We start from the raw sequence: 12,171 nt of genomic DNA on the forward strand, positions 1-12,171 counted from the left end.
CATATCTGGCGAACGGATTGACGAATCCGAATAATTTCTGTTGCATCTGAAAAAAGAAACTCGCCCGATTACAACGGTATGAGTACTTATCCCCTAGGCCACTCTAGTTATTCGTATCGAGCATCAGAACTGCGAAAATTTTGTGTTTCTCAACCGTTTCTTACATCCAAACTGCCATATCTCGCGAACGGATTGACGAATCCGCAAAATTTCTGTTGCATCTGAAAGTAGAAACTCGCCCGATTACAACGGTGTGGGTACTTTTCCCCAGGCCATTCTAGTTATTCGTTTCGAGCATCAGAACTGCGAAAATTTGGAGTTTCTCAACCGTTTCTTACGTCCAAACCGCCATATCTCGCGAACGGATTGACGAATCCGAATAATTTCTGTTGCATCTGAAAGTAGAAACTCGCCCGATTACAACGGTATGTGTAATTTTCCCCCAGGCCATTCTAGTTATTCGTTTCGAGCCTCTGAACTGCGAAAATTTTGAGTTTCCCAACCGTTTCTTACATCCAAACTGCCATATCTCGCGAACGGATTGACGAATCCGAATAATTTCTGTTGCATCTGAAAGTAGAAACTCGCCCGATTACAACGGTATGTGTACTGTTCCCCTAGGCCATTCTAGTTATTCGTTTCGAGCATCAGAAGTGCGAAAGTTTTGAGTTTGTCAACCGTTTCTTCCCTCCAAAATGCCATATCTCCCGAACGGATTGACGAATCCGAATAATTTCTTTTGCATCTGGAAGTAGAAACTCGCCCGATTACAATGGTGTGAGTACTTTTCCCCTAGGCCATTCTAGTTATTCGTTTCGAGCATCAGAACTGTGAAAATTTTGAGTTTCTCAACCGTTTCTTACCTCCAAACTGCCATATCTCGCGAACGGATTGATGAATCCGCAAAATTTCTGTTGCATCTGAAAGCAGAAACTCCCCCGATTACAACGGTATGTTTACTTTTCCCCTAGGCCATTCTAGTTATTCGTTTCGAGCATCAGAACTGCGAAAATTTTGAGTTTCTCAACCGTTTCTTCCCTCCAAACTGCCATATCTCGCGAACGGATTGAAGAATCCGAATAATTTCTATTGCCTCTGAAAGTCGAAACTAGCGCGATTACAAGGGTATGTGTTCTTTTCCCTTATGCCATTCTATTTATTCGTTTCGAGCATCAGAACTGCGAAAATGTTGAGTTTCTCAACCGTTTCTTACCTCCAAACTGCCATATCTCGCGAACGGATTGACGAATCTGAATAATTTCTGTTGCATCTGAAAGTAGAAACTCGCCCGATTACAACGGTATGTGTACTGTTCCCCTAGGCCATTCTAGTTATTCGTTTCGAGCATCAGAAGTGCGAAAGTTTTGAGTTTGTCAACCGTTTCTTCCCTCCAAAATGCCATATCTCCCGAACGGATTGACGAATCCGAATAATTTCTTTTGCATCTGGAAGTAGAAACTCGCCCGATTACAATGGTGTGAGTACTTTTCCCCTAGGCCATTCTAGTTATTCGTTTCGAGCATCAGAACTGTGAAAATTTTGAGTTTCTCAACCGTTTCTTACCTCCAAACTGCCATATCTCGCGAACGGATTGATGAATCCGCAAAATTTCTGTTGCATCTGAAAGCAGAAACTCCCCCGATTACAACGGTATGTTTACTTTTCCCCTAGGCCATTCTAGTTATTCGTTTCGAGCATCAGAAGTGCGAAAGTTTTGAGTTTCTCAACCGTTTCTTCCCTCTAAACTGCCATATCTCGCGAACGGATTGACGAATCCGCAAAATTTCTGTTGCATCTGAAAGTAGAAACTCGCCCGATTACAACGGTATGTGTACTTTTCCCCTTGGCCATTCTAGTTATTCGTTTCGAGCATCAGAACTGCGAAAATAATGAGTTTCTCAACCGTTTCTTCCCTCCTAACTGCCATATCTCTTGAACACATTGACGAATCCGCAAAATTTCTGTTGCATCTGAAAGTAGAAACTCGCCCGATTACAACGGTATGTGTACTTTTCCCCTAGACCATTCTAGTTATCCGTTCCGAGCATCAGAGCTGCGAAAATTTTGAGTTTCTCAACCGTTTCTTACATCCAAACTGCCATATCTCGCCAACGGATTGACGAATCCGAATAATTTCAGTTGCATCTGAAAGTAGAAACTAGCGCGATTACAACGGTATGTGTTCTTTTCCCCTATGCCATTCTAGTTATTCGTTTCGAGGATCAGAACTGCGAAAATGTTGAGTTTCTCAAACGTTTCTTACCTCCAAACTGCCATATCTCGCGAACGGATTGACGAATCCGAATAACTTCTGTTGCATCTGAAAGTAGAAACTCGCCCGATTACAACGGTATATGTACTTTTCCCCTAGGCCATTCTACTTATTCGTTTCGACCATCAGAACTGCGAAAATTTTGAGTTTCTCAACCGTTTCTTCCCTCCTAACTGCCATATCTCTTGAACACATTGACGAATCCGCAATATTTCTGTTGCATCTGAAAGTAGAAACTCGCCCGATTACAACGGTGTGTGTACTTTTCCCCTACGCAATTCTAGTCATACGTTTCAAGTATCAGAACTGCGAAAATTTTGAGTTTCTCAACCGTTTCTTACATCCAAACTGCCATATCTCGCGAACGGATTGACGAATCCGAATAATTTCCGTTGCATCTGAAAGTAGAAACTCGCCCGATTACAACGGTATGTGTACTTCTCCCCTGGGCCATTCTAGTTATTCGTTTCGTGCATCAGAACTGCGAAAATTTTGAGTTTCTCAACCGTTTCTTCCCTCCAAACGGCCATATTTCTCGAACGGATTGATGAATCCGCAAAATTTATTTTGCGTCTGACAGTAGAAACTCGCCCGATTAGAACGCTATGCGTACTCATCCCCTAGGCCCTTCTATTTATTCGTTTCGAGCATCAGAACTGCGAAAATTTTGAGTTTCTCAACCGTTTCTTCCCTCCAAACGGCCATATCTCGCGAACGGATTGATGAATCCGCAAAATTTTTGTGTTGCATCTGAAAATAGAAACTCGCCCGATTACAACGCTATGTGTACTTTTCCCCTTGGCCATTCTAGTTATTCGTTTCGAGCATCAGAACTGCGAAAATAATGAGTTTCTCAACCGTTTCTTCCCTCCTAACTGCCATATCTCTTGAACACATTGACGAATCCGCAAAATTTCTGTTGCATCTGAAAGTAGAAACTCGCCCGATTACAACGCGATGTGTACTTTTCCCCTCGGCCATTCTAGTTATTCGTTTCGAGCATCCGAACTGCGAAAATTTTGAGTTTCTCAACCGTTTCTTCCCTCCAAACGGCCATATCTCGCGAACGGATTGATGAATCCGCAAAATTTCTGTTGCATCTGAAAGTAGAAACTCGCCCGATTACAACGCGATGTGTACTTTTCCCCTCGGCCATTCTAGTTATTCGTTTCGAGCATTCGAACTGCGAAAATTTTGAATTTCTCAACCGTTTCTTACATCCAAACTGCCATATCTCGCGAACTAATTGACGAATGCGCAAAATTTTTGTTGCATCTGAAAGTAGAAACTCGCCCTATTACAACGGTATGTGTACTTCTCCCCTAGGCCATTTTAGTTATTCGTTTCGAGCGTCAGAATTGCGAAAATTTTGAGTTTCTCAACCGTTTCTTTCTTCCAAACTGCCATATCTCGCGAACGGATTGACGCATCCGAATAATTTCTGTTGCACCTGGAAGTAGAAACTCGCCCGATTACAATGGTATGGGTACTTTCCCCCTAGGCCATTCTATTTATTCGTTTCGAGCATCAGAACTGCGAAAATGTTGAGTTTCTCAACCGTTTCTTTCCTCCAAACGGCCATATCTCGCGAACGGATTGATGAATCCGCAAAATTTCTGTTGCATCTGAAAATAGAAACTCGCCCGATTACAACGCGATGTGTACTTTTCCCCTCGGCCATTCTAGTTATTCGTTTCGAGCATCAGAACTGCAAAAATTTTGAGTTTCTTAACCGTTCCTTACCTCCAAACTGCCATATCTCGCGAACGGATTGAAGAATCCGAATAATTTCTATTGCACCTGGAAGTAGAAACTAGCCCGATTACAATGGTATGGGTACTTTTCCCCTAGGCCATTCTAGTTATTCGTTTCGAGCGTCAGAACTGTGAAAATTTTGAGTTTCTCAACCGTTTCTTACCTCCAAACTGCCATATCTCGCGAACGGATTAACGAATCCGAATAATTTCTGTTGCATCTGAAAGTAGAAACTCGCCCGATTACAACGCTATGTGTACTTTTCCCCTAGGCCATTCTAGTTATTCGTTTCGAGCGTCAGAACTGTGAAAATTTTGAGTTTCTCAACCGTTTCTTACCTCCAAACTGCCATATCTCGCGAACGGATTGACGAATCGGAATAATTTCTGTTGCATCTGAAAGTAGAAACTCGCCCGATTACAACGGTATGTGTACTGTTCCCCTAGGCCATTCTAGTTATTCGTTTCGAGCATCAGAAGTGCGAAAGTTTTGAGTTTGTCAACCGTTTCTTCCCTCCAAAATGCCATATCTCCCGCACGGATTGACGAATCCGAATAATTTCTTTTGCATCTGGAAGTAGAAACTCGCCCGATTACAATGGTGTGAGTACTTTTCCCCTAGGCCATTCTAGTTATTCGTTTCGAGCGTCAGAATTGCGAAAATTTTGAGTTTCTCAACCGTTTCTTACATCCAAACTGCCATATCTCGGGAACGGATTGACGAATCCGAATAATTTCTGTTGCATCTGAAAGTAGAAACTCGCCCGATTACAACGGTATGTGTCCTTTTCCCCTAGGCCATTCTAGTTATTCGTTTCGAGCATCAGAAGTGCGAAAGTTTTGAGTTTCTCAACCGTTTCTTCCCTCCTAACTGCCATATCTCTTGAACGGATTGACGAATCCGCAAAATTTCTGTTGCATCTGAAAGTAGGAACTCGCCCGATTACAACGCGATGTGTACTTTTCCCCTCGGCCATTCTAGTTATTCGTTTCGAGCATCCGAACTGCGAAAATTTTGAATTTCTCAACCGTTTCTTACATCCAAACTGCCACATCTCGCGAACGGATTGACGAATGCGCAAAATTTTTGTTGCATCTGAAAGTAGAAACTCGCCCTATTACAACGGTATGTGTACTTTTCCCCTAGGCCATTTTAGTTATTCGTTTCGAGCGTCAGAATTGCGAAAATTTTGAGTTTCTCAACCGTTTCTTACTTCCAAACTGTCATATCTCACGAACGGATTGACGAATCCGAATAATTTCCGTTGCATCTGAAAGTAGAAACTCGTCCGATTACAAAGCTATGTGTACTTTTCCTCTAGGCCATTCTACTTATTCGTTTCGAGCATCAGAACTGCGAAAATTTTGAGTTTCTCAACCGTTTCTTCCCTCCAAACGGCCATATCTGGCGAACGGATTGATGAATCCGCAAAATTTCTGTTGCATCTGAAAATAGAAACTCGCCCGATTACAACGCAATGTGTTCTTTTCCCCTTGGCCATTCTAGTTATTCGTTTCGAGCATCAGAACTGCGAGAATAATGAGTTTCTCAACCGTTTTTTCCCTCCTAACTGCCATATCTCTTGAGCGGATTGCCGAATCCGCAAAATTTCTGTTGCATCTGAAAGTAGAAACTCGCCCGATTACAACGCGATGTGTACTTTTCCCCTCGGCCATTCTAGTTATTCGTTTCGAGCATCCGAACTGCGAAAATTTTGAGTTTCTCCACCGTTTCTTCCATCCAAACGGCCATATCTCGCGAACGGATTGATGAATCCGCAAAATTTCTGTTGCATCTGAAAATAGAAACTCGCCCGATTACAACGCTATGTGTACTATTCCCCTTGGCCATTCTAGTTATTCGTTTCGAGCATCAGAACTGCGAAAATGTTGAGTTTCTCAACCGTTTCTTCCCTCCTAACTGCCATATCTCTTGAACGGATTGACGAATCCGCAAAATTTCTGTTGCATCTGAAAGTAGAAACTCGCCCGATTACAACGCGATGTGTACTTTTCCCCTCGGCCATTCTAGTTATTCGTTTCGAGCATCCGAACTGCGAAAATTTTGAATTTCTCAACCGTTTCTTACATCCAAACTGCCACATCTCGCGAACGGATTGACGAATGCGCAAAATTTTTGTTGCATCTGAAAGTAGAAACTCGCCCTATTACAACGGTATGTGTACTTTTCCCCTAGGCCATTTTAGTTATTCGTTTCGAGCGTCAGAATTGCGAAAATTTTGAGTTTCTCAACCGTTTCTTACTTCCAAACTGCCATATCTCGCGAACGGATTGACGCATCCGAATAATTTCTGTTGCACCTGAAAGTAGAAACTCGCCCAATTACAATGGTATGGGTACTTTTCCCCTAGGCCATTCTAGTTATTCGTTTCGAGCATCAGAACTGCGAAAATTTTGAGTTTCTCAACCGTTTCTTACATCCAAACTGCCATATCTCGCGAACGGATTGAAGAATCCGAATAATTTCTATTGCATCTGAAAGTCGAAACTAGCGCGATTACAAGGGTCTGTGTTCTTTTCCCTTATGCCATTCTCTTTATTCGTTTCGAGCATCAGAACTGCGAAAATGTTGAGTTTCTCAACCGTTTCTTACCTCCAAACTGCCATATCTCGCGAACGGATTGACGAATCGGAATAATTTCTGTTGCATCTGATAGTAGAAACTCGCCCGATTACAACGGTATGTGTACCGTTCCCCTAGGCCATTCTAGTTATTCGTTTCGAGCATCAGAACTGCGAAAATTTTGAGTTTCGCACCCGTTTCTTACATCCAAACTGCCATATCTCGCGAACGGATTGAAGAATCCGAATAATTTCTATTGCATCTGAAAGTCGAAACTAGCGCGATTACAAGGGTATGTGTTCTTTTCCCTTATGCCATTCTCTTTATTCGTTTCGAGCATCAGAACTGCGAAAATGTTGAGTTTCTCAACCGTTTCTTACATCCAAACTGCCATATCTCGCGAACGGATTGAAGAATCCGAATAATTTCTATTGCATCTGAAAGTCGAAACTAGCGCGATTACAAGGGTATGTGTTCTTTTCCCTTATGCCATTCTCTTTATTCGTTTCGAGCATCAGAACTGCGAAAATGTTGAGTTTCGTCAACAGTTTCTTACCTCCAATCTGCCATATTTCGCGAACGGATTGACGAATCCGCAAAATTTCTGTTGCATCTGAAAGTAGAAACTCGCCCGATTACAACGGTATGTGTACTTTTCCCCTAGGCCATTCTAGTTATTCGTTTCGAGCATCCGAACTGCGAAAATTTTGAGTTTCTCAACCGTTTCTTAAATCCAAACTGCCATATCTCGCGAACGGATAGACGAATCCGAATAATTTCTGTTGCATCTGAAAGCAGAAACTCGCCCGATTTCAACGGTATGTGTACTTTTCCCCTAGGCCATTCTAGTTATTCGTTTCGAGCATCAGAACTGCGAAAATTTTGAGTTTCCCCAACAGTTTCTTACCTCCAATCTGCCATATTTCGCGAACGGATTGACGAATCCGAATGATTTCTGTTGCATCTGAAAGTAGAAACTCGCCCGATTACAACGGTATGTATACTTTTCCCCTAGGCCATTCTAGTTATTCGTTTCGAGCATCAGAACTGCCAAAATTTTGAGCTTCTCAACCGTTTCTTACCTCCAAACTGCCATATCTCGCGAACGGATTGACGAATCTGCAAAATTTCTGTTGCATCTGAAAGTAGAAACTCGCCCGATTACAACGGTATGTGTACTTTTCACCTAGGCCGTTCTAGTTATTCGTTTCGAGCATCAGAACTGCGAAAATTTTGAGTTTCTCAACCGTTTCTTACCTCCAAACTGCCATATCTCTCGAACGGATTGACGAATCCGAATAATTTCTGTTGCATCGGAAAGTAGAAACTAGCGCGATTACGAGGGTGTGTGTTCTTTTCCCCTATGCCATTCTAGTTATTCGTTTCGAGCATCAGAACTGCCAAAATTTTGAGCTTCTCAACCGTTTCTTACCTCCAAACTGCCATATCTCGCGAACGGATTGAAGAATCCGAATAATTTCTGTTGCATCCAAAAGTGGAAGTAGAAACATAACGTATAACGTATAACGTATAACGTATAACGCATAACGTATAACGTATAACGTATAACGTATACCGTATAAGGTATAACCTATATCGTATACGGTATAACGTATAACGTTAAACGTATAACGTATAACGTATAACGTATAACATATAACGTATACCGCGTAACGTATAACGTATAACGTTAAACGTATAACGTATTACGTATAACGTATAACGTATAACGTATAACGTATAACGTGTAACGTATTACGTATAACGTATAACGTATAACGTATAACGTATAACGTATAACGTACAACGTATAACGTATAAACTATAACGTATAACGTATAACGTATAACGTATAACGTATAACGTATAACGTATACCGTATATCGGATAACGTATAACGTATAACGTATAACGTATAACGTATACCGTGTAACGTATAACGTGTAACGTATAACGTATAACGTATTACGTATAACGTATAACGTATAACGAATAACGTATAACGTGTAACGTATAACGTATAACGTATAACGTATAACGTGTAACGTACAACGTGTAACGTATAACGTATAACATATAACGTGCAACGTATAACGTAGAACGTTTAAGATATAACGTGTAACGTATAACGTAAAACGTATAACGTATAACGTATAACGTATAACGTATAACGTATAACGTATAACGTATAATGTATAACGTATAACGTATAACGTATAACGTATAACGTATAACGTATAACGTATAACGTATAACGTATAACGTATAACGTATAACGTATAACGTATAACGTATAACGTATAACGTATAACGTATAACATATAACGTATATCGTGTAACGTATAACGTATAACGTATAACGTATAACGTATAACGTATAAGGTGTAACGTATAACGCATAACGTATAACATATAACGTATACCGTGTAACGTATAACGTATAACGCATAACGTATAACATATAACGTATACCGTAACGTATAACGTATAACGTATAGCGTATAACGTATAACGTATAACGTATAACGTATAACGTATAACGTATAACGTATAACGTATAACGTATAACGTATTACGTATTACGTATAACGTATAACGTGTAACGTATAACGTATAACATATAACGTGTAACATATAACGTAGAACGCGTAAGATGTAACGTATAACGTATAACGAATAACGTATAACGTATAACGTATAACGTATAACGTAGAACGTATAACGTATAACGTATAACGTAGAACGTATAACGTATAACGTATAACGTATAAGATATAACATGTAAGATATAACGTATAACGTGTAACGTATAACGTATAACACATAATGTGTAACGTATAACGTAGAACGTGTAAGATATAACGTGTAACGTATACCGTATAAGGTATAACCTATATCGTATACGGTATAACGTATAACGTTAAACGTATAACGTATAACGTATAACGTATAACATATAACGTATACCGCGTAACGTATAACGTATAACGTATAACGTATAACGTATAACGTATAACGTGTAACGTATACTGTATAACGTATAACGTATAACGAATAACGTATAACGTATAACGTATAACGTATAACGTATAACGTGTTACGAATAACGAATAACGAATAAAGTATAACGTATAACGTATAACGTATAACTTATAACATATAACGTATAACGTATAACGTATAACGTATAACGTATAACGTATAACGTATAACGTATAACGTATAACGTATAACGATAACGTATAACGTATAACGTATAACGGATAACGTATAACATATCACGTATAACGTATAACGTATAACGTATAACGTATAACGTATAACGTATAACGTATAACGTATAACGTATAACGTATAACGTATAACGTATAACGTATAACGTATAACGTATAACGTATAACGTGTAACCTATAGTGTGTAACGTGTAACGTATAGCGTACAACGTATAACGTATAACGTACAACGCATAATCTGTAACGTATAACGTACAACGTATAACGTATAACGTATAACGTATAACGTACAACGTATAACGTATAACGTATAACGTTTACCGTGTAACTTTATTTTTCTCCTAGACAATTGTAGTTATTCGTTTCGAGCATCAGAACTGTGATAAATTTGATGTTTTCTCAACCATTTCTTCGCACCAAACTCGTATATCTCGCGAACGGATGGCCAATACGAAAAATTCTCATTGCGCCTGAAAAGAGAAGCTCGTCCGAATGCAGCGGTATGACAATCATACCCCTAGGCCACTCTAGTTATTCGTTTCGAGCATCAGAAGGGCAAAAAATTTGTGCTTTCTCAACCACTCCTTCGGTCCAAACTCGCATATCTCGCGAACGGATGGACGAATCTGGAATATTCCTGTCGCCTCAATATAGAAGCTCGCCCGATTACAATGGTATGAGTATTTTTCCCTTAGGCAACTTCAGTTATTCGTTTGGAGCACCAGAAACGGGAAAAATGGTCATTCCGTTGTAACCGGCCCAGCTTCTATTTTCAGACGCAATAGGAATTTTTCAGATTCGTCCATCCTTTCGCGAGATATGCGAGTTTGCAACGAAGAAATGGTTGAGAAAACATCAAATTTTTCGCAATTCTGATTCTCGAATGGAATAACTAGAATTTCCTGGGGGAAAAACAGTCAGACCGTTGTATACGGGCGAGTTTCTACATTCAGACCCAACAGGAATATTTCGGATTCGTTCTTCGGTTCGCGCGATATGCGAGTTTGGAGCGAAGAAATGATTGAGAAATCATCAAATTTTTCGCAATTCTGATGCTCGAAATGAATAACTAGATTGGCCTGGGAAACAAATAGTCACACCGTTGTATTCGGACGCGCTTCTACTTTCAGACACAACTGGAATTTTTCGGATTCGTCCATCCGTTCGCGAGATGTGCGAGTCTGGTGCGAAGAAATGATTGAGAAAACATCAAATTTTTCGCAATTTTGATGCTCGAAACGAAAAACTAGTTTGGCCTGGGGAAGAAATATTCACACCGCTGTATTCGGGCGAGTTTCTACTTTCAGACGCAGCATGAATTTTTCAAATTCGTTCATCCGTTCGCGAGATATGTGCGTTTGGAGCGATGAAATGGTTGTGAAAACATCAAATTTTTTGCATTTCTGATGCTCGAGTTGCATAACTAGAATTTCGTAGGGGAAAAATAGTCATACCGTTGTAATCCGGCGAGTTTCTGCTTTAAGACGCAACAGGAATTTTTCGGATTCGGCCATCCGCTCGCGAAATATGCGAATTTGGAGCGAAGGAATGGTTGAGAAAACATCCAATTTTTTGCATTTCTGATGCTCGGATCGAATAACTACAATTTCCTAGGGGAAAAAAAGTCATACCGTTGTATTGGGGCGATTTTCTACTTTCAGATGCAACAGGAATTTTTCAGATTCGTCCATCCGTTCGCGAGATATGCAAATTTGGAGCGAAGAAATGGTTGAGAAAACATCAAAATTTCGCACTTCTGATGCTCGAAACGAATAACTAGATTAGCCTAGGGAAAGAACTCTCGTACCGTTATAGTCGGTCGATCTTCTATTTTCAGACGCAACAGGAATTTTTCGGATTCGTCCATCCGTTCGCGAAATATGCTTGTTTGGAGTGAAGAAATGGTTGAGAAAACATCAAATTCTTCGAACCTCTGATACTCGAAAGGAATAACAAGAATGGCCTAAGGGAAAAATAGTTTTACCTTTGTAATCGGGCGAGTATCTACTTTCAAACGCAACAGGAATTTTTCGGATTCGCCAATCCGTTCGCGAGATATGCGAATGTGGAGCGAGGAAATGGTTGAGAAAATATCAAATTTCTCGTAATTCTGATGCTCGAAACGAATAACTTGTTTCGCTTAGGGGAAAAATACTCATACCGTTGTGTTCGGGCGAGTTTCTACTTTCAATCACAAAAGGTATTTTTTGTATTCGTCCATCCGTTCGCGAGATATGCGAGCTTGGAGCGAAGAAATGGTTGAGAAAATATCCAATTTTCCGCATTTCTGATGTTCATAACGAATAACTAGATTGGCTTAGGGGAAAA

Source organism: Ptiloglossa arizonensis, chromosome 7 (genome assembly GCF_051014685.1).
Source record: "Ptiloglossa arizonensis isolate GNS036 chromosome 7, iyPtiAriz1_principal, whole genome shotgun sequence".
Taxonomy (NCBI): domain Eukaryota; kingdom Metazoa; phylum Arthropoda; class Insecta; order Hymenoptera; family Colletidae; genus Ptiloglossa; species Ptiloglossa arizonensis.